Source organism: Pipistrellus hanaki (genome assembly GCF_964339955.1).
Source record: "Pipistrellus hanaki genome assembly, chromosome: 17".
Taxonomy (NCBI): Eukaryota; Metazoa; Chordata; class Mammalia; order Chiroptera; family Vespertilionidae; genus Pipistrellus; species Pipistrellus hanaki.
Genome location: NC_140519.1, coordinates 25,662,798 through 25,687,796, shown reverse-complemented (window position 1 = coordinate 25,687,796; position 24,999 = coordinate 25,662,798).

Sequence of the window (24,999 nt, the reverse complement as noted above, 5' to 3'; positions counted from 1 at the left end):
TTTTCTGTGCTCTGGGAAATTGCCTCACCAACCTCACCCTTGCCCTGGCCCTGCTGGAGAGGCAGGTAGGTGCGGTGTTGTGGGATGTGGGTGTGGGGCATGACATTTTTTTGAGTGTTACATGAGGATCTCTGAAGAGAAAGTCTTAAAGGCTCCAAGCTGTGTGTATTGGTTATTAAGGGCTATTATAACAAAGAAAAGTTCCACAGACTGGGTGGAGCTACAGACATTTATTTTCTCATAGTTCTGGAGGCGAAAAATCCGAGTTCAAGGTGCCCACTGGTGAGGCTCTTGGCTTGTGGATAACTGTCTTCTCTCTGTGTTTTCACATGGAAGAGAGAGCTCTCTGGTGTCGCTTCTTCTTCATATAAGAATATCAGTTCTATAGGGTCATTGGGGCCCTGACCCTATAGAACTGATATTCTTATATAAGAACTGATATTCTTATATGAGGGCCCCAACCTTGTGACCTCATCTACCCTTACTTACCTCCTTAAAGGCCATGTCTTAAAAAACAGTCACATTGAGGGCGAGGGCTTCAACATGTGAATCTTGAGGGACACAATTGAGTCCATAACAGCGGGTACCCCTCTTCCATTCAGCTCATGCTGCCCGATGACAGCTTGGTACTAGAACACTGAGAATTAGGGTTTGGATTTTGGTTCTCTCTTTAATGAGCTTTGTGATCTTGGGTAATTATTTACTGTCTCTGAACCTCAGCCTCCCCATCTCTACCATAGGTCAGTAGTACACAGGGAGATGAAGAGGCGGATCTGAGATAATATAAAAACCTGGAACACAATTCTCAGTAAACTTTAGGCCCCCTCCCTTTCGCAAACTACTTGGAAATAAGGAAACAGAAACTAGCACTGGAATTATGTGAGGAGGCAGTTTAGCTCATCGACTTCAGGTAGCCGGAGAGCTAGAGTGGCTAGACAGAGACTATCTACTATTCTTCTGAATTTCGGTGGCCGCACACCAGTGTCCTACACAATATTAGGTCTTCAAGCAGACATTTGGGCAAGAGTCCCAGTCCTCACAGATATCTTTAGGTCTTACAGGAACCTTCCACAGCTGTCGGACAGGAGGGAAAAGTGCTGAGTCATGGATTTGTTTCCTTCTGATTCTGTGGTTCTTATCATGTCCTTCAGGAAACATTAGCACGCCCAGCTATTAATAATGATGATGAAATGAAGTTTCTGACTAAATCCGGGGTGGAGGTGAGGGTCACCTGTCCGGCTAACCTATCCTGCTATCTATGCAGGAAGGAAGGGACCTATCTGAGGGCAGGCTGTGAAGATAGGAATGTACACGCTGAGAATCCCTCAGCTTCACGCGATAGGGCAACCCAAGCTTCCTAAAGGTCGTGGTTGGGCGGGAGCTGTGAATGTTGTCATTGGCAGATTTTCCCAGCCATTTCCAAAAGCCCTTACTAGGCAAAGAGTGCAGATAAAGGCACAGTGCCGGAGGCCTTACAAAGAGTGGGACTGCAGTCCTCATCCATTGCAGGATGAACTATTTGTTTAAGTGAATAGAGGACTGTACTTACAACCTCAAAATAGATGAAATGTTTTCCCTGGGAATTTATATAAATTTTTATGCCCTTGTCCCCCTTTTATATTAAAACATGAGCTGCGAAGGCTCATCCTTCCTGTACTCCTTCTCCTGCTCTACCTATGTCCCCGCAGGAGGCCCAGCTAGTGTTGGCAAGAAGGAATAGTGTCAGATAGTAATTTCTGTTTGGTGCCTAGAACCTTCCAGAATTTATGGTTATCAGAGTGACTCACAAGAGAGACTTTCTTACTCTCTTTTTTTTCTCCCAGAAGGAAAGGACAGTTATGGCCATGCCCCTCAGTGAATAAGCCATTTTATGTTATTGCCTGGATTACTGGGTTCAGGAGCTCATTCTTTTACCCACAGCCTGAATGGAAAACTTCACTCAGGTGATGGAATATACGTTATGCCTCCATTGCCCAACCCATTCAGGCCTAATTGATATAAGGGAAAGTTTATTTCCACTGTTTTTGGTCCCTTTCCCTTCTCAAATTCATACTTAAGAAGTTTTCACAATGGAATTTAATTCCCAGCATTTAAATCAAGTTGTTGATTAACTTGAGGAACCCAGGAAGAATTCCTGTTGCAATCTGTAACCACAAACAGAGGGGTAAAGCTTACTAAAGCAATAAACTTAAGTCACTCACTATCTACAACTGCAATGTCACTATAGTAGTCACTAAGCCACATGTGGCTGTGGCTCTTTAAATTGACCAATTGGTATAAATTAAAAATTCAGTTCCTCAGCCATACTATTCACCTTTCATGTGCTCAACAGCTGTGGCTTGTGGCTACTGGACTGGACAAGAAGGCACAGAACATTTCTATCACTGTGGAAAGTTCTCTGGGACTGCCCTGGTCTTCTCACAAAGGTGGGGCAGTCCCGGAGAACTTAGCTTAATCACCTGACTTAGCTTCATCACCTGACTGGGAAGTAACCTCAGCTATCAGATGAGATGGTGCACAAGGGCACTTTGTACACTCTGAAGTGCAACACAAGTCGTTAGCCTTGACTTGTAATTTGGATAGATGCAGAGTAGGTTCCAGATTTCCTGAAGGGAACTTTCATGAACTAACCTGACTCTGTTGGCATATATGTCTGATAGTTTTACAGGTCAGCCCCATTTCTCCCATTATTATCAGTGTGACAAGAATTCACCTTTCTTTGGCAGAAAGAGAAGTCCCTATCCACTCTAACTCCTGACTTCCAGATGGTCCTCAAATGCTAGCATCTTCCTCTGGACAAGCTCTCTAGGGCTTCTTTTGCCCCAACTCTAAGCCTCATATTCTGTAACGGTACAGTTCCTATGGGAGGGCATAAAACTATTCTCCCCCACCCTCTGTCACACACAGACCCAAAGTCTCTGCTCCCACACGCTTGTCTCAGGAAGTATGCGGTAGAGATGTATTCTGGAAGAGAAGGGCTTTGATCTGAAATAGGACTGGGCTGGCTTCTACCGCTGTCACAAAGCTTTCATTGCCCCTGTCCCACAGCACTTCCTATTCTATATGTGACATATCCTCCTCCTAGGAACTCTGACTTAGATATTGGATATTGTCTTACATTCTTTCTCATTGCGAACCCTCATAGCTGAACAGTTGCCAGGCTCTGGTCATATCACTTTGTCTTTTCAGCCTATCCAGGGTAATCAGGTTCTATGGGAAAACTGGCTTATACTGTCCAAGATAATAACATTGGTCTGAGACAGAAAGGCCATATACTTTTTTTCTAAAAGGAACTGTGTCTTTTCAGGAGAGAAGTCTACTAGGGAAGCTAAATTAAGATTCATAGGCTACCTAGCAGATGGATGGGAACTGAAATGAAAGGTGCCATAGCAGTGGCCCAGGATTTCCATTCCCCTAGAGGCTGTCCCCTGGCCTGGGCCACCCCTGTTTCCCCCACTGCTAGAGGCTTGGTGTCTCTCCTTCTGCCAATGTCCCCAGTGTAGCTGCCCTCAGCCCCTCTTACTACAGCAATAGTAACATGAAGACGTTAAAGAACAGTTGGTAGACTCCAGGCTTTATTTTTTTCCAATTAGTAACCATGACTGGTGAGGTGAAAGTATATTGTCACTCTTCTCACAATGCTCAGCATCATGAAAGGCTGGGTTTTTTCTCGGCCTGCACGTCAGCGTCTCCTCCTGACTTAATCCCACCACCATCTACCATTCTTCCCGGGCAGTTTGGCACCTGTCAGCCAAGCTGCCAAGTAGAATTGTCCCTCAGACAGAAATATTCCAGCAGAGGAGGAATGACGTTCTGTGGGATGTGAGGCAGAGGATTTGGGAATGCGGAAAGACCTGCAAAGCTGTAGTTCTAGGCTGAGCTCCTGTCTTCATTCCCAGCCAGGCAGCTTTCTATGTTACTGCTCTTGTCTGAATAAGCTGAGCAGAGATTTTTCAGAATGAAACAGCTTAGGGATGTTGTAAGTTGTACTCAGGAATTTTGGATCTTTCATCTAGATTAGAGAAGAAAGAAACGAACAGGAGAAAAAAGAAAATGTGCCAAGGAGGAGAATAAAAGAGAGAACAAGTGAGGTGGGAGTGCTTAGTGATGAGAAAATAGGAAAGAAAGGCAAAGAAAAGAATTGGTTAGAGGCTTAAGAAACAAGAAAGAAAGAACCACAAACAACACTGCAAATAAAAATTGCTCACTTGTAAAGAGAAAATAAAAAGGGTCCATGAACTTGAAACAAACAATATAAAACTAGGGATAAACCAAAGGGAAGAGGATAGTGGTATAAAAGAAGATTGAGTCTGGCTGGCATGGCTCAGTGGTTGGGTGTCAACCTATGAACTAGGAGGTCACACAGTTCAATTCCTAGTTCAATTCCGGATCAGGGCACATGCCTGGATTTCAGACTCAACCTCCCAGTAGCGGGGGCATGCAGGAGGTAGGCGATCAATGATTCTCTCTCATCATTGATGTTTCTGTCTCTCTCTCCCTCTCCTTTCCTTTTTGAAATATACACACACACACATACACACACACACACACACACACACACACACACACACACACACACCGTATTTTTCGAACCATAAGACGCACTTTTTTCCCCCCAGAAGTGGGGGGAAAAGGTCCCTGCGTCTTATGGTCCAAATATAGCCTACACATATACTGTAAAAAAAAAGTTTTTTTACTTGCCAGGCTTTGTGTGGTCTCTGTGTGCTTGCCCGGCTCTAAAAAGGTTCTAAATGCTGCTGTTTACTTTACAGGGTTGATTACATGTGTTTATGACTGTGATGTTGGGTTTTAATACACATAAAATATTTTAGGACACTATTTGTTTCAGAATCTTTTTTTCTTCATTTCCCTTCTCTAAAAACTGGTGCGTCTTATGGTCCGGTGCGTCTTAGGGTCCGAAAAATACGGCATATATATATATATATATATATATATATATATATATATATATATATATATAAAATTGACATATATCAACCTGACTTCTTAAATAATTTTTCCAAGTGCATCTTCAGAATGATTTATCACCTAATAACTGGTAAAATTTTCATGATATTACAAACACAGTCAGATAGCTCATCTCTAAGGGCCTCCGATGTCCAATATGTAAAATGGAGAGAATTCCCTGCCAGCACTCTCAGGTGCCAATAAAATGATGCCAGGGAAAGGGAGTTGGTTAAATGCAGAAATGCCAGCCACTTGCCTTTTCTGTTTAAGCTGTATCCCTTATCAGTTGGCATGAAGAGGAAAGTGTGGTTAAGGGAACTTCAGAAAAGGCAGCTTTGGGCACAAAACGTGGCATAGAAAGGCTCTTACAATGTCATCAGATTTATACTCATAAAATTTCAACATCTTGAGATAAAAGTCTGGGCAGAGGGGCAACACCCTAGGGCCATTCCTGGGAGGTGGCTTGCATTCCTGACCTTTCTCTTGGCAGTTGGGTTGTGGATGGTACACTTTTAGCCCTAACTTCTCAGAAGCAAGCCTGCATTATCCATTAGGGCCTGTCCATCCAGTTCAAGTTCACAGTGATAAATCTCGAAGCCTCCAAGGGTCTCACAAAGGTGGGTGTGGTGTGCTGATAGCAGGCATGATTAAGTGCTTTCCTGTGTCAAATATAGCTGTAATATACTACAAACAGGCAGTTGAGTTTTATACAAACTGATCTGGCTGCTATCAGCTGCTCTGACATTTTATACTAATACTTAAAATAAATCTAGAAACAGGAAAGAAAGTACAGAATTATTGTTTTAAGCAGCCTGTGCAAGCTTATCTTCAAAGTGGCAGAGGTTCCATTGTATTTAGAGAAACTGCTCACTCCACTGGCATAAAGGTTAGTAGCAGGAACGCCACCAGCGAGAGCCAGTTTCCCACGTGAGTGCTGGCTTCACAGCATCACACTCCCTCCTGGCAAAGGACTGTCCCATCATCCCTGTCTTTGTGCTAAAAGCACCAAATACCTTATAGGAGCAATTCAGAGCTTCTCCTTAAAACAAGCCAAACCATTATGATATTGAGGGTCAGGCTTAAAAGTCTGAAAGCATTTCCCCTTTGAAATGTTGGTTCTGACCTCCGCGTGTGGTGTTTTTGCCTGTGTATGCATCACAACTGAAACCAAAAGGAAGCTTGTGCTAATCTGGATTTTCTTTTTTGGGATGGGAATCTCAGGGAGAAGTATGCCATGAAATAAAAACCTGATTCTTCCAAGTGGACACAGAAGTCATTTAGCTCATCCAGTACCTCTCAACTCTGGCAATGAAGAAGAATCACTTGGGGAGTTTTAAAAGTATTGATGCCAAAGACCTATGACCCGAGTCTATTTTAATAATTCTGGAAACGTCTAGGGTTTTAACATCTCTCTAGGTGATTCTAATGGGTTGTAGGATGGAGCTACACTTATTTCAATGGCTCGCTAGGCAGGTGTGGCATCTGAGGGCCAGAAAGGAGGGGCTTCTGGGCCCCCTCCCACCCCCGAAAGTTGTGAGGGCACCTCCAGGCTGGGACCCTGAGCTCCATTCTGCAGTCTTTATTTACACTGTAACTTATTGGTGCCCTTAACTGAAATCAATCTAAGAATGACTTGAATGCTAAATACTTAAATTTGCAATCATGGAGCTCAGTTTCTTTCTCATAGCTTCATTTCATAATTCAAAGTACTTTTTCCCCCTGTAGACATCATCAAAGGATTTTATATTTGTCATTTCTGGAAATTTCTTTATTTCTTGGTTCCTCCTTTTTCTCTCAAAACAACTTTGCATAGATTCAAGAATGACTTGAGAAGATTGATGCTTACAAAAGCTTATTACTCTTTCTGGGCGAATGTCTTCGTTTTTGGTGAACATTTTCAAAATCATTTTGTATCAAGTGTACAATACATGCAACGGATGATTATGGAGATTATACTTACAGGATTTTCTAGCATAGACCTATGTTAAATATCCTATCTTTATATTCACATAAAGATTAAAAAGGAACTAGACATGTTAATATTTTGGTATCGAAATGATGTCCCTGAGATTGTGCTTGGAGTGTTATGAAAAGGTATGGTGAGCTCATGTGTTCCACTTGTAGGTTTGGAAAAGGTGGTCACTTTATCGGTACTTGCATGATGCTGCTGGAAACTGGTCATGGCCCTGAGACATAGTTGTGGCCGCTGCTGGACTGGAGACAATAACCCCTGCTCTTCTGGTCGTCTCCCCACCATAAGGAGCCAGTGACTCATGTGGCCAGGGTGACAGCGCAGAACAGAGGCCCAAAAGCTACTGGTCTGATTGGCTTGTTCCTGCTGGCACATCTTGGAGAGCAGCAGGAGAGTTCTATGAGAGTGCTTTGGATAGGGAGGACCCACTCTTCGTGTTTCATCCCCTTTGGTCATATAGCTGTCCCCATTCTCTGACTCTTGCCATATAGCTTCCTCTACTATCTCAACCCCACCTTCTGTGTGCTCAGGATCCTGACTGAATCTGGAATTCAGTCTGGCCGGTCACCACCATCCCCTGTCCGGCTTTTACAGCAGCCTCTTCCCTGTCTTTTCTGCTCCACTGTTGTTGTCTTCTCCTTTCTTACTCACCTGTAGCATCTGGTCATGCTCCTCTCATAATAAAAACAAACAAAATTCACTGAAGGCCTCACTATCTCCTCCATATAATTCTCATCCCTGCCCTATCCTGGTTTCAGTGCCAGCCCTATGCTCATTCCTTGCCTTTCTTTGGGCCCACTCTCTGCAATTCAGGCTACAGGGTGTCAAATGTGGCTGCACTAGAATGACAGAGATCTGTGTCCTGACCTCAGTGATACTGCTTATTAATTTGGGGGGCAACATGAGCATGGGGACTTTCCTAAGTTCCCCAGGGGATTCTAACAGGCAGCCAAGTTGAAGAACATCTTCTCAGGGTTTGTGGGCTACTTGAGTGTTCTCTCCTCTCTTGGCCTTTGCACAGGCTGCTGCCTTGGCCTAAATGTCCTATCCCACCCACTTCTTTTGGTTTCCTAGTCATAGCTCACTTACAAGAGGAGGCCATGGGACAGTTCAGTGTTAGCTGAAGGGCAGGGTGGCCAACAGGAGAGTCAAGGGAGATTCCTGCCTGAGAGGGTCAGCAAATCATCATTTTGTAAGAATCTGAGAGGAAGGGCATTTGTGCAGAAGGGCCCTCCTGCATGGAAAACGGGCTTTGTCTTTTAATTCTGGCTGACTATGGTTTCAGACCATGTTCTCTAATACAAAGGAAGATTGGAAATGAGATACTTTGGGGAGTTTGGATGCCATTCCATTCCTGAATTTAAGTGATCTCTACAAATTCTTTGCATAGTTTGCTTTACCAATACATGCAACTTTCTCCCACATCTACATACCACAGAGAGGTGGGGTCCTCAGGCCTCTAGGACTGCTTTGCCTAATCGGGAGTGAGAGGAGTGGAGGCAGGGTGGGGTTGTTAAAACATCTTCAGAAGCTGGACTAACCACAATGACCACTCCCTAAAGACAGGAATACTATTGGCTTTGGTCACCCTATTCTATTCCACAACAAGTAGAGAGCGATTCTGTTGATTAAAGCAGCTTGAAACTGATCATTTCCTTCAATCACCAATTCTATTTCATATCTTCCTTCCCCCACAAGCTTCTCTGACATTTTCTTCTGATTCACAGAAGAACAAGAACTTACAGATTTTATCTTACAGGACCATAAAGGATGTTTAAACAAAAATCCAAGTTCATGTAAGTGAAGGGGGATTTTAGGTTAGTCCGAGTCCCATCTGTATAGGACACACCGATTGCTTTGTGCAATCCCAGACGAAATGCAGTTCAAATCACGATGAATTTTAGATAACATGAATAATAGCAAAGGACACACAGTCTGATTCATTCTAATCCCAGCTCCACTACTTACTAGCATATGACCCTGAGAATATTCCTCACATTTCTATACCTCAGTTTCCTCATCTCAAAAACTGGTGTGTTTATAGTACCTACCCCAAAGATTGGTGTGAGGTTTAACCCACTGATTCCTTTTGAAGAGCTTACTTGGCACTTGGTGATACATGTTAATTGAATAAATGTAACTTTTAAAAAGTGGCTAGGATTTTATTTCCTGGCTGAGTCTTCATTTTGGTATGAATAGCATCACTTTCTTTAAATAGATTAGGTGAATAGGTCCCATAAATTAAAGATGGTACAGGAAAGAAAGGCCCCCTGTCTAGTTTAAGTCCCAATGTTACAACAGACTCTGCCTGACCAACATAGTCCTCAGAACGTGCATTTTTGGCCTAGAAGTGACATTACAGGTCTCATTTCCTCATGAAAATATAAGCTTCAAATTGCATAGAGGCCCAGTGACTCCTGGCTGCAGAGCTGGGTTAGTGGCAGAGCTGTGACAATCTTGTTGGGTACCACGTGACCCCAGGACACCAGGTGCCCAAATTGCATTGGGCATGACTTTTTGGATCACACCAGACCAGGTGCTAATTTATCCCTTCTCACCACTTACCTTCTCACAGTGCCTAAATTAACTGGATGTCAGAAACATTTCTCACTTCTGAAAGGCCAAATTCTGAACATAAATCCAGGAGAACTTTTTCATAAGGACACTTTTGCTGCATTGCATCTTAACAGCTACCCCTGAAGATCTCGGGTGGAACGTGAAAAGGTTAAGGATGAGCCCTGACAGTGTAAGCATAAGGAACCAATGTGTAAGAAATGAAAATATTGTACAATTATTTCCAAAGAATGGACCTGCAAGTTTTAAAACATTTATTTAACCAGCCATTCAAGGTCCTTACTTGAAAAGGGAGAAACACTGAGGTTTTTAACCTTGTAGTTTTAGGTATTGTGCATAGTGGTGTCTCTTGTTTGCTGAGATGATAAAAGGGCTTGTAATTAAATCAGCATTAAGCAAGCAGCATGATAACATCTAAAACTACTGGGAGAATATTTCCACAAGAAGAAAGGAATTCACCCAAAGAAGGTATTGTGTAACTTTAAGACATTTAAGGTTAATCTCTCTCTCTCTCTCTCTTTCTCTCTCTCTCTCTCTCTCTCTCTCTCTCTCTCTCTCTCTCTCTCTCTCACACACACACACACACACACACACGTATATTCCCTCCTCCGACTCATCCACCCCAAGTTTTTCTTCTCTTTAATCAACTCACAAATAAAAAGTGCTGACAGAGCACAAACATATACCTGAACTGGGTCACGCATCTACACAAGGTTTTTAACACATTCTCAGACCAGGGTAGGTTTTAATCCCACTTGTCTTTAATCACATCATCACACTGACAGTCTCCTGGTAAGTGAAATCTCTGGGTCTAGCAACCGGGAGCCTCATGTGTATTCCAAACTTCACCTGTGAGATGACTATAGCTCAGGTGACCTCACTGAACAAACCAGGCACCTCCTCCGTCAGAATTTCACCAAATGCCTGTGAGGTTGCATCAGTCTCAGGCTCCACAAGCAGGAGGGAGTGCCTGGGCGGAGTAGTGATGAATGACATTGTTCCACGATAGCCTTTGATTAGATGGCCCCTAGCACTGGGGGTCAGTCTGTCTGGGTTTACGGGATTGCTTTGCTCTGACACCACCTGTAGAGCCAGAACAATGCTTAATAAAGCTTAGACCTGCCACCTCGCACTGGACAGAATGTAAATAGATAACCTTTGGGAAGATCCTTCACCTGAGTCCCTCAGTACCTGCAAAGTCACTGTAAGATTAGAAAATGTAATTACATCTGATAAAGTGATCACCAAGACATTGTTTGAAGAGAGGCCTTTATCAGCTCCATTGTGTGAAGGTTAATGGAGGCTGGGATCTCTGGCCACTGGTCTCTCGCCTCCTCGAACAAAATAAAATCTGATTGTATTATAATGTTTAGAAAGTAGCTCAATAGCCCTTCGAGGTCCAACACTTCATGATTTACTTCAGTTGGTATAAGCTAGCCATGGAGCCCCACAATCTGAACCCACATGACGTGAGATCTGTGTATTGATGCGACACCCAGTTGACTGGCTCTAGGTCCTCTAGTGTTTTATAAGAGTCACTCCCCACGTAATTACTGGCCTGCTTAGAGAAATTGTGGGGTTTCCCCTAGGTAAATGGAAATATTGGAAAGGTGGGTGAGGGTGGAGTGGACCAGAGCCTCCCTCACTCCCCCAATTTCAGCCCCTGAAAATGGGCTTAATATTTACTAAGCCCTGGAGGAGGAAAAGGTGGGTGGGGGTAGAAGCAGAGAGAAAATCCCCATGGTGAAAGACATTGTTCACTCCATTTTTGAACCAGATGCGATGATCTTATCTAAACCTCTCATTTAACAGATGGGGAAACAAAGCTTGAATAAACCACATGGAAGGATTATAATTTACGTTATTATTTTTCTGTCATATCATGACAAAGTTTCCATGTGACATTCAGTCCCCCATGTCACCCAAGTATTCACTTTAGCTGCTGAGAGAGTATAGTGCTTACCCAGAGAGCACTGTATCTTACAACCAGAGAGAAAAAAGGTGAATGCTTTAGTTTAGTAAATTAGGGGATTGGATATAGATCTAAAAATTAAGACCCAAAGAATCTTTAAAACACATAACATAGCTAGACACATAAAAAAGACATTTTAAGTTAAGAAGAAAATAACATGATTCAGAAAATGTCTCCTAAATCTGGTTTATTCAAAATTAGGTTTAATCCAATAACAGGAGAATGTGTATTATGGTTTGATTTCCAACAAGCCCATACAAGTCTCCACCTCAGCTTATTCCACATTTTCCACAGAGCTTAGACCTGGTGGGCTCTCTACTGGGCCTGAGTAAGTTACTAACAGGTAGCCCAACACCCTGAGCCCACGGAGGAAAGGAAGAAATACAACCTCTGGAAACGGGGAAAGCCGTTCTCAACTAGTCAGTGTGAAAAAGGGGGGATTTGCTAAGAAGAGGTTCACCTGTTACTAACGTTCTCCTGAAAGAAATATGCCACGAGCGCAAGCTCAAGTATCATTATTCTCTAAATGTTTGGTCATCAACACAAAATACAAACAGCTTACTTTTATACCGCACTTTCACCGGCACTGCATCTTTGTTCCTCAACAGGGTCCTACAGGTAGAGGAAGGGGCACAATGGAGAGGTTGTGCTATTAACCCACTCACCCAGAAAAGGCGAGGGCCAGGACTGGGATACTTTTCTTCCAGTTACACTTCTCAGGCTCCCTGACCGGATATAGGGATACATTTTAGACTCGGCAGCTCATCCCTTTTCAAAGGAATCAGCCTGAGCCCCAAGATCCAGCCTCTTCTTTCTGTGTACTCCCATGCCCAGCAGGCATTCTTGCCTTGGAGTCTTGTTCCAAGGTCAATCTGTACCAAGAACTTCTGACACAGAACAGGAAGGAAAAGGCAAAAAACACAACTACAGAACACCTTGGTAACAACAGCATTTTCCCTTAGAAACATTTTGATTTCCATTGGTGTACTGCTCCATGGAAACCATCAAGTAATGTAGAACCTCCCCATTATTAGGAGTTATCACCTTCTTGATCTAGCGGGTATTGAAAATGAAATAGATGACTTCCAGGCATTTCCCCATCATCCCAATGCCTCTTTATCAACCATTTCCAGTTGGCTGGTTGTTCAGTTCTTGTGCACTCGGTGGCAATACAAAGACACCACGTGCTGGAGAAATCTGTGTGCGGGAAGAACACTGTGTAAGCCATATGCTTGTTTTAGCCTAGGCATTTAAACATCCACGTAGTATTAATGCCCATTCCAGGATCATTGAAAGCAAACAGTCTCTTGCAATTGAAGCTGGTCTTTTAAGTTCCCTTGAAAATGAAAACGCCAAACCATCCACCGATTTGTATAAAACGCTTAAGAACACCTTCCATCCGGGCGAAGCATCCTTGTAGTTCCAAAGGTGACTGCAGATTTGCAGGAGGCTCTGGCTTGGCAATTTCAGTGGTAGTTTTCCCCATGTCATCTCTCTGGAAACAAATGGCTACAGTCTTTCACACTTTATAACAATCCGAGCAAGGTGGAGAGGTTTTAGGTGCCCTCACACCGGACCTAGGAGCCTGTAAACCATCTTTACTTACACAGCCAGCCAGGGGGGACAGCCGGAGCAGAACATCCTCGGGGGTACAGTCCTGGAGACTGAAAGTGAGGGAAGAGATCTGGAAAACTGGGATTTAACGAACTGGCCTTTGCATTTGCCACAATGGGATATTGTTAGGCCTGGCCTCCATGAAACAATAGACTTCGATAGGACATAATGCCCATTCAGAAGGACAGATTTACATCCTACCTCTTCAAGCACACTGAGCTCCCCTTCCGTTTGCTCTTGGGGCCCACAATGTATGTGTAACAGATTACTTGTCCCATTCTCTTCCTGTTCTCCCTCCCCCATCCCCTCACTTCTGTCCCAGACTTTCAGTAAGTCCAGGATGGTTTTTATCTCTTGATATGCTGCGTGATTGGTCATGGGACTCCCCTGCTGATATACCCATATTGCTCTTCCTGGCCATTTACAAAACAAGACGAGTACATTGGCCGAATGGATTCGAAGGGCAGGTCTGTTTGAATGTATTTGAATCCCAATTTCTCCAAGCCTGAAATCAGCCCCCAGATCAAATTCCTGGCTGCCTGAGATAAAGAATCTTCTATTCGTTAACAAAAGCCCATTCTCATTTTTATTGGAGACTGAATTACAAATATAAAACATCAAAGTCTTCATGATTTTTCGAAAGAATATAATCTGGTAAAGCGAAAAATGATTTTTTTCTCATGTAGAAGCTGGTTGTAGCATAAACCTGAAGATAATACTCATATTCAATATTATAAACCTTTTACAAGGTGGCCTATTCTGAAGCTATTTTATAGGATAATGTCACCTAAAGAAGTAGAAGATGAATAGTTTTAATCTTGAGAGAAACTATGGGAAACCATGTCTGCATGTGAACAAGGATTACAAAGTAATAGCAAGAATAGTTGTCTTAAGAAGGAGAATTACGGCTCTTTTAAAATTTTATTTTTAACACTTGAAATCATTTTATCAAGAACAATGGTTCCAGTGATCATAGGGCAATTCCTGTGGAAATGACAATTTGAGCTGGAGCAGAGTTGATTGCACAGGGCTACTTTGCCTTAAGTGAGACAATTTACCATTGCAAGTGGCATTTGCCTGAGGCCTATTCTTAGTGGTGGCCAGAAGGGCAATACCCTGACTTTGAGGTAATCACCAAGGACGACTAGAATGCACAGTGAGGGGTTCTGGCTAGGATTACCTTTTCTTCTGCAAAGCTGTTATAAAGGGAAAAGGAGAAAATTAACAGGAATCAGGCTCTTCTAGATAATGCATTCCGAGCATTATCTCCATTTTAAGTATTAGATGATACTCACTTTTGAGAAGGGGAAATGGGTTCAGATGTCTATTAAATCACTCAAGATCACTTGCTGAGTAAATAAACTTGACAAGGGTTTGAGCCCTAGTCGAGGCTCCTAAGGCCATATTCCTCCCACTGTACCATCAGGTTGTCCAACATACGTTTAGTAGGAGCACTCCTTCCTATTCCGAGATGGAATGCAACTCCATGAGACCAGAGAGGAGTATTTTAAGCTGTGTCCCCTGGCTGGTAGGGCTGGGCCAGCCTGGGTAATGAGCAAGGGTGCTTGCTCTGCTAAGCACTTTCCGTGTTTATTCTTTTTTTTTTTTCCAAAGTATCTTTATATTTTACTTTTTGTCCGTGTTTATTCTTATTTAATCTTCACAACGCAGCTACCCTCATTTTACAGTGGAAACTGGAGCATCTTGCGCTGGGTCACACAGCTTGTAAATGACAGAGCCAAGATTCGAATGTCTGACCCCTGAATATCATAGGTGCTAAACAATACACTACAAAATATGTAATCAAGAAATAAGAAGACTTAGTTCATTTGTTAGCCGAGGTTCACCAAAGAAGGTATTGAAGAGTGAATTCTCTGCGGGAAGTTCCTGAAGCTTATGAGGGAGAGAGCGAATTGTAGTTTTCCTTGTGATTTACATTTATCTGCCTCCAGCTCTCCTACTGACTACGAAAAATGCAATTTCCTTATGTCCATCCTTCCGTAGCTCTTACCCTTTAATGAAAAATGCTTTGTTTTACTTTTAAATGAAAAGAACCTGAGGGTTATGGCAGAGGGTGGGAGCTTTTTTGCCTCTATATATAACTCAGGGAAGAAACATAACACACACACACACACACACACACACACACACACACTATAAAAACCAAAAGCTTCATGAGACATAATTTATCTTTATCCATTGCAATCTGTTTTTGTTGTTGTTGTGAATCCTCACCTGCGGATATTTTCTCCCCATTGATTTTGAGAGAGTGGAAGAGGTGGAGGGAAGGGGAGAGAAACATGGATGTGAGACAGACACTTTGATTGGCTGCCTACCATATGGCCCAAAGGGGGCCAGGATGGAATCTGCAACCCAGATAGGTGCCCTTGACTGGGAATTCAACCCATAAACCTTTGGTTTTGGGCCTACATTCTAACTACTGAAACACACTAGCCTGGGTTCCAATATGTTTTTTTTAAATTAAAAAATTCTGATTACAACTCTCTAAATTAGGACAATAGATTTGAACTAGGACAATAGATTGGAACTAGGACAATAGATTGGAACTAGGTAGGAACCCTAAATTCAGATTCTTACAGGGAATTTTAGAATTGGATATTCAGACACATGTCTCTAGAACGACCCTCTCCTTGCTTTCCAGTTGGTAAAGCGGGATTCAGCTCTAGAGACGTTCTACCATAACTTACATTTTGCAGAAGTTGGCTGAGGATCCTCTCCAGGCACAGAGTATTGGCCTCTTTCTTTTCTCTTTCCATCAAATATGTAATGAATAACAGTGGGTCTTTACTAAGCTTATTAAATATAAGGTATAAGGATCCTGGTAAAACTCTGGGAAGGTACAAGGCCTATGCTCAGGGAAATGGGGAAATGAGGAGAACATGTGTAAACATGTGCCCAAACTTGTGATTAGCTGCACACTCACTTCTTTGGTTTGCTACAAAGAAGGAAGGAGGAAGTGTCCTCCTTGGATGGGAATAGGAAGTGTTTATTACATCAACTGGTGCTTTTACATCCCGAAAGGGCACCATTTGCCTTGTCATTAGAGTCCATGCTCACTCGAAAAGGTACCTTATACTGTAGGAATATATAAAACGTTTAATAAATAATGAGTTAATTTGTGGACCATGTAATGATAGGAGTGCAAATAGCACTGAATAATAAACAATATGTAAGGCTTAGCAATAGATAAGATGTTTCTGCCCAAGCCATAAAAAATAGGGAGAGTTTCAGCCTGGAAGGTCTAAGATATCCTGGTCCCAAACCCTTGTGTGAGGTATGAGAAACTGCAAGTTCAGGGAGTAACCTCTCCAAAATGCTGTATTGGTGAAGCCTTTGCTTTATCTACGCTGCATTTTTATCCTGATTCTGCATTTTCCCCGCTTAAGGGATCCCTTCATCCTGTCTCAAAGGGTAAGAGATCCTTCTTTTTTACAGCTGCATAGTATTCCTTTGTGTAAATGTATCACAGTTTTTTTTGTTTTGTTTGTTTGTTTGTTTTTTAATCCATTCATCTATTAATGGACAGTTGGGCTGTTTCCAGATCTTAGCTATTGTAAATAGTGCTGCTATGACTATAATGGTGCAAATATTCTTTCTGATTGGTATTTCAGGTTTCTTAGGTTATATTCCTAGAAGTGGAATCACTGTGTCAAATGGAAGTTTCATTTTTAATTCTTTTAAAAGTATATTTTATTGATTTTTTTACAGAGAAGAAGGGAGAGGGACAGAGAGCCAGAAACATCAATGAGAGAGAAACATCAATCAGCCACTCCCTCCCCCACACCCTCCCACACACCCTACCCCTCACTGGGTATGTGCCTGCAACCAAGGTACATGCCCTTGACCAGAATTGAACCCGGGACCTTTCAGTCCGCAGGCCAACACTTCATCCACTGAGCCAAACCGGTTAGGGCTCATTTTTAATTTAAAAATATATATATATATATATTTTATTGATTTTAGAGAAGAAGGGAGAGGGAGAGAGAGATAGAAACAGCAATGATGAGAGAGAATCATTGATCGGCTGCCTCCTGCACACCTCCACCAGGGATTGAACCGCAACCCAAGCATGTGCCCTTGGCTGGAATCAAAGCTGGGACCCTTCATTCTGAAGGCTGACACTCTATTGAGCCAAACCAGCTAGGGCCCATTTTTAATTTTTTGAGGAAACTCCACACTGTTTTCCATAGTGGCTTTACCAGTCTGCTAGCAGAGTGGGAAAAAGGGTTCCCTTTTCTCCACATCCTCACCAGCACTTGCTGGTTGTTGATTTATTGATGGTACTCATTTTGACAGTTGTAAGGTGGTACTTCATTGTCATTTTAATTTACATCTCTATGATAATTTGTGACATTGAGCATTTTTTCATATGTCTCTTGGCCACCTGCATGTCTTCTTTGGAGAAGTGTCTATCCAGATCCTCTGCCCATTTTCTAATGGATTGTCTGTTGTCCTTTAGTTGAGTTGTATGAGTTCTTTATATATTTTGGAAATTAACACCTTATCAGATGTATCATTGGCAAATATGTCCTCCCATACAGTGGGTTCCTTTTTCACTTTGATGTTGGTTTCTTTTGCTGTGTAGAAGTTTTTTGGTCTTATGTAATCCCATTTGTTCATTTTTCCCCTTTGTTTCTCTTGTTCTAGGCATTATAGTGGTGAAAATTCTGCTACATGAGATGTCTGAGATTTTGCTGCATATAAATTTCTTCTAGGATTTTTATGATTTTACAACTTACATTTAAGTCTTTTATTCTTGTGTATGGTGTAAGTTGATGGTCATTTCATTTTTTTTTTTTTGCATGTACCTGTCCAATTTTCCCAACAACATTTATTGAAGAGACTGTCTTTACTCCATTGTATGCTCTTGCCTCCTTTGTCGAATATTAATTGTCCATAAAGGTATGGGTTGATCTCTGGACTCTCTGTTCTGTTCCAATACATATATATACCTGTTGTTGTGCCAATATTAGGATGTTTTTATTACAACAGCTTTGTGGTACAACTTGATCTCTGGTATTGTGATTCCTCCAACTTCGTTCTTCTTTCTCAAGATTGCTGTGCTATTCAGTTCCATGTAATTTGTGGAGTATTTATTCTAGATCTATGAAATATGCTGTTGGTATTTTAATAGGATTGAGTTGAATCTATAGATTGCTTTGGGTAGTATGGACATTTTATTTTTTATTTTTTAAATTACTTTATTGATTAAGGGGTATGGGCATTTTAATAAGGTTAATTCCTCCAGCCATGAACTATTGCCAATGTCTTCCTTGAAGTCCTCCAGAAGTTCTTTAAGTGCTCCTGTATTGGATGTATGCATGTTTACCAGGATTATATCTTTCTGTTGGATCAATCCCTTTAGTATTATGTAGTGACCTGTATTGTCTCTTGTGATGGTCTTCATTTTGAAGCCTATTTTGTCAGATATGAATATTGCTACCCCAGCTTCTTTTTCATTTCCACTCGTATAAAATTTTTTCCCCCTATCCCTTTACTTTCAACTTGAATGAGTCTTTGTTTTGAGATGGGTCTCTTGTTCATGTCACAATTCATACAAATATTAAATCATTGGGCTGTACAATTGAAACTAATACAGTGTTATAGGTCAATTATGCCTCAATAAGAAAAAGACTGGATAACTAGAATATCATAATTAACATACTTGATCTAGCAGACATCTATGGAAAACTTTATTGCTTTCAGAGTATGAATCATAAAGGCCATAATCAATAAGCAGAGTGCACTAAAGTGAGAAATGAACAATGAAAGCAAGTTAAGATGAAGAAAGAAAGAAAAACCCAGGCACTAGGAAATTTAACAGTATACTTCCCAAATGCTCCTGGATTAGGAAATAAATCAAAATTCCAATTTAACAGATTTACAAATGAGCAAGGGCTTTACATATTAAAATCCAGCCAAAGCAGCTCTGAGAGAGAGGGAAGAGGGAGAGAGAGCGGGAGAGAAAGAGAGAGAGAAAGAGAGTGAGAGAGAGAGAGAGAGAGAGAGAGAGAGAGAAAGAGAGAGAGAACTGTGCTTAAAGAAGAGAGAATAGTGCACACACACACACACACATCCCAGCAGGTGAAGAGAGACACAGAAATGGAAGTGATAAGTCTACAAGCCAAGGACTTTGCAGGATTACCTGCAACCACTAGGAGCTAGCGAAACCTTGATTCTGGGCTCCTAGTCTCCAGAACCCTGAGAAAGTAAATGTCCGTTGTTGAAGCCACCTCGTTGTGGTATTTTGTTTTGACAGCCCCAGCAGACTAATACAGCACGCAAAACTTTATGTCAATAAATTTGGACACCTAGTTGAAATGGGTGATCACCTGAGAAATATAAATGACTAAAACTGACTTATAAAAAAGGTAAAGACTTATGAAAAGGTGATAAGAAAATCATAAGCCTCCAAAAAGTAGGGACCACATAGTTTTAGGAATAGAATTGACTTAACATGCAAAAGAGCAGATAATCCCTATATTATATACTATATTTCAGCACATAGGAAAATAAACTTTCTACAAGGCTAACATATCATAAAAACAGAGAAGCGGAGCACACAAAAATAAAACCGCAGGAATATCTTTTTTTTTTTTGAGTAGGGTATTACATATGTGTCCTCATCTCTCCATTAACCCCAGGAATATCTTATTTATGCACATAAACAGTACATTTCTAAGCAAATACTAGCAAATCCAAGCAAGCAATAGGTTAGTGGAATAATATGACGTGGCCAAGCTGGGAGTGCCAGGCTGGGGTCATGTTGCAGAACAGAAGGCATTCATCCACTCGTCAGTAGCAGAGCCAAACATGAGACACGGAGAACTGCAGTGAAGAAATATTAGCTATTGTGTTATGAATGACACCACCCAGGAGGATGGGAACCGTATGTTCAAAAGCCCGAACTCCCCAATGCCATGTAGATGACAGATTCTATAGGGAAAAATCACAAGACACAGCATCCCGATGATCTAGTCCAGGGGACGGCACACTCAGTGCTGGGCCAAATTTCTGTCAATGTGAACCTTCATTGGCACACAGCCACACTGATTCGTTAAGATATTGTCTGGGACTGCTTCCCTGATACAGCAGCAGAGCTGAGTGTTTCCAACAGACACCGCGTGCCCCACAAAGCCTGAAACATTTACTCTCTGAATTTACCGCAGAAATTACCTGCAGGCCTTATTGGGAAGCCTGTAGTTGGCATTGAGCAATGAGAAATCCCCCTCAAGCAAGGGTGACACATGGACCCAGCAGGGACCCCGTCAGGGTCCGTTCTAAAGGATGCTGGTGACAAGCCTCCCTATTGCTGGTACCTGTTCATGCAAGGCGGGCAGTGTCTAAGCCTTAAAAAGATTTTTGTGATAAAATTCACATAACGTAAAACTTGCCATTGTAACAACTCTTAAATGGACAGGTCGGTGACATGGTTGTGCAACTGTCTCCACCATTCATCTCCAGAACTTTCTTTGTCTTCTCAAACCAAAAGTCTAAAGCAGGGGTCTTCAAACTATGGCCCACGGGCCACATGCAGCCCGCAGAGGAGTCTGATCCTGCCCGCCAGGTTTTTTGGGCAGTGAGCGCAGCCGAGGTGTTACAGTAGGAATTAGTAGTTCATATAGTCCGTCCCTCCAGCTCTCTGAGGGACCGTGATCTGGCCCCCACTTTAAAAAGTTTGAGGACCCCTGGTCTAAAGCTATTACCCCATTTCTTCTGCTTTGAATATTTTCACCAGTAAGAGCTGACTTTTATTCCTTATGATGTTGGCAATAAATATCCATTTTGATAGGCTGCTAAAGAGCAAATCCTTTGGGCTGACTGAGAGCTGCATGGCAGAAGGCTGATAAAGCTGCCTCAGTGCCCTGTCTAGGATGTGCAGCAAGTACTGTAACCACCCCTGGAGCTTGCATTCATGAGGACATGTGGGTAAATTAAAGCTGAAACTAGCCGGCAACACACATACACACACACATATACATTCTCTCTCTCTCTCTCTCTCTCTCTCTCTCTCTCTCTCTCTCTCTCTCTCTCTCTCTCTCTCTCACTGATTAGACTGAAGTAATGAAAGTCAATCGTGAACACTGCTGCAACCAGCACAAGGCATGGTCCTGGATGCTTAGCAGGTGCTCAGCAAATATTTACTGGGGAGAGAAGAAAGGAAGGAAGGAATAAACTTAATCTGAATGCAAGAGGGAAGAAATTGTCTTCCAGACTTTGGCTTTCCATAGTCCCGTTCTTAGAAATCTGACACTTGCACTCTTGGTTCTCTCTTTCAGAACCTCAATTGTTTTAATAATTCTCCTTCTACTGATAAGAACCTTTGCTTTGAAATGGACATTTCCTCGGGGTGTCCCCAAGTCCTGCTTTCCTAGATTCTCATGTAGAATTCCTGCCTCTTTCTTCTTTCCTCTCAGCTTGCTTGATAGTGCTCAGCTCTCCACAAGAGCTGATTGGTGAAGAAGACGGAGTGCCATCTGCATTAAAGACCTGGGGGCCTTCTCTTGTTCTCTAGAACGAGGGGTGAAGCTGAAACACCCCTGCCTCACAGAGACTAAGACATGGCATTGAGCAGTGGCCAGGATTTGCATCCTGTTGAAATTGAAGATGGGGCTGAATGGTCGCTCTCCCCCTTCTTCCCTTCCCCTCAGATCTGGTCACAGGCTCACAGGGAGGGCAAGGAGACGGAGAGAGCTGGGAGTGCACTTTTATTCTGTGCATAACTGTGAGGGGATGAATTTAGGGTTGGGGGAGAGGAAAAGGGAATGAGCTTGCCTTCCACCCCAGGGATCAGTGGCTGGAAAAGGCTTTAAAAACCACCAGGAAAGTCGCTCTCCCTGGGCAGATGGAGGGACTAGGCCAGGAGGAGCTGAGTGGCATGCAGAGGTGTGCCAGAGCGGCCAATCACACACTTACTGGAGGCAGAGCCTGAGCAAACCATTTCCATATTCCTGTGACTAGAAGGTTGAGTACATTGGCCCATATTGGCTGTTGCTAAAAATAAAAATAGAAAAAAAGGCCATCACAAAGATGGTGACATAGGGCGTTCCTGACTTTCCTCCTCCTCACAAGAACAGCCAACAACTATTCATGGACAGAGACCCCCAAAGAATCCCAGTATATGGGGGTGAGGCAGAGACACCCCTGCATCACAGAGACCAAGGGAGGCTGCATTAGAAAGCTCTCGAAATTCTAGAATCTTTCCAGGCCTGCTGGAGGTAACTAGACCACTCAGCGGCAATTCCTGCATAATCCTTTACTCGCCTCCTGGGTGTCACATGCCTTGTCTGCCTCACCTCGGGAACTGGATTGGGTTTTATGCCCCCACCATAAGTGACAGCAAAAGGACTAAGAACGAGAGGCTGTAAGGACCCTTGGAAATCATGCTGCGCACCGCTTTAATTTCACAAACGGGGGAATGAAGACCATAAAGGTTTGGGAAGGACATTATACTTTATTAGAATGGAGTGGGTCTGGGAACAGTGATGGGAAGATTGTAGTGATATTTTATACGAACATGAATCAGCAAATGGGGCCACTACTCTGCATATTCAGTGCCTGACCTCCCCCGCCCTTCCTTTCAACTGGGGTCTTGCGGGTTCTGGGGCAGTGCACTCTCTTTGTTTTTAACCACACTCTTCCCTGGGCAACAGTTCACTCAGGCAAAAGTCTGGCTGTCTAGCAGAGTTAGACTCACCGCATAGGCATGGACTCACCTCTTCCTGTCTTACTGACCAGGACCCTAGGACCCGAATGAAGCAGACAATAGAAACAATGTCCCAGGAGACTCCATATATATTTTTTTAATAATATATTTTATTGATTTTTTACAGAGAGGAAGAGAGAGGGATAGAAAGCTAAAAACATAGATGAGAGAGAAACATCAATCTGCTGCCTCCTGCACCCTCCTCCCCCACTGGGGATGTGCCCACAACCAAGGTACATGCCCTTGACCGGAATCGAACCCAGGACCCTTCAGTCTGCAGGCCAATGCTCTATCCACTGAGCCATACTGGTTTCGGCTAGACTCCATCATTTTAAAAAAATTAATTTTGATGTGAATGAACTTGGGGTTTGCCTTGTCTTCAATCTTTGACCCCTCTATGCTTCAGTTAGTTCCTGGATTTGCTTGTATACACTGTCACAAGCCCTGGGCGATTTAGACTAATATGGCCATCTACCTCTCCATTCCCAGATAATCATCCTTTTGATTTAATTTGGGGAGGGCTGGGAGAGACAAGCAAAGGAAGGGGGAGAGAATAAAAGTATGATTGGAACCAAGGTATCTCAGCCCATCTCTTTAAAATTGAGTTGAACACTGTTGTTGACTTCTGACATGGACCTATTTATATTAATTTAATATATTATAATAGATTCATTACTAATGATAACTTTGTTTCTGAAAACTAGAGACAAGCCCATAAGACAGCTTGGGCATGTTTGTATTATAATTCTCTTTTGGGCAGTTAGTGTTACAGATTAGTGAGATAAACCAGGGAGGTCAGCTGATCCCCTATTCATTTTTAAAAAGTAAAAGCTGGAGAAAGGAGCTGGCTAGCTCTCAGGCGGTTCAGATTGTATGTGGCTTTCTGCAAAACATCTTTATTGTTCAGGGTGAGAAGTTGAAGGTTTATTTTTAAGCATCTCTGTTTTTAGCTGCACATCAACATTGCTGGCTCACGGTGGAAGCCCCTTTGTCCGAAACATCCCTTATTGCATTTGTCCCTTGAGCATAGCATGTGCCAAATTGTCATTCCTAATAGGCCGTGGATTTGCTTGAGAGAGGAAACATCTTGATATCTCCTTGAGATGTGTGCTATCAGAGAAAGTGTGTCATGGATTCTCAACAGCTCACACAAGAGCATAGAGAGGGGAGCAGTGCCAGGTGCCCGGCCCTCCGGCTCACCTGCTCAGGGACTGATGCTCATCACATTACCCAACTGTGTACACGTGGCTGCCATTTTCTCAAAGACACTTACGCAGTGGTATTTTGTAACGACGTCAATTCTTTTCCTGTCTGACCTAGAAGATTACAGTGACTCAATGCTGGCTGGTCAAGCTTAAAGATTAAATCGAAGACAACGCTTAATGTGTTTAACAGCTAGTGTAAAGGATTTCCCATGTATAAGAATCATGGTATAAAATAGCATTGGTGGTTTTATTCAGTCTTAAAAGGAAAGTAAGTGACACCGATGAAGGCATGCTTTATAATTGTATTTAAAAAAATAACTTGCATATTTTAAAAGATTTAAATAGGAATAAGGAAATGAGAGTCCAATGGAGAACCAACAAATGCTAAACTTGTAAAATGCCCTACTATGCTGGTAACTATAAGAATCTATCCTATGATTATGATTATTATTTTCTTAGTTGAATTTTCTTAGTTGAATTTTTTGGGGTAAAACTTGTATTCGCTTTAGTCCAGTGTTTCTCAAATTGCTCATATGCATAAGAATGTCTTGGGGAGCTCGTTTATAATGCAAATTCCTGGACCATATTGTCAGATCTTAGTAGGTATAAAGTGGGGCCAATGACCATGAATTTTAAATAAGCAAATCTTGGTAATTCTAATGCAGGTAGTAATAGAGATAGACATTTCTTAGCCAACACTTAACCTCTTTTTGGATGCTGACAGAAAATGAGGTAAAAATAAGAATGTCAATGGCAATTAAGCTTTATGAACATATTTACCGAAAAAAGAACCTCCTGAACATTTTAAACTCCAATGTCTAGCATCCTAGAAAGGCATATAGTTTCAAAAGAAGGGGAAAGGGCCCTGCATAAGACTTCTTTATAGTGCTTGGCATACTGTCTAGAAATACATCCAGTAGGAAAAAATCCTGCCTGAAATTTGTTGGGAATAAGTATATGGTGTGTA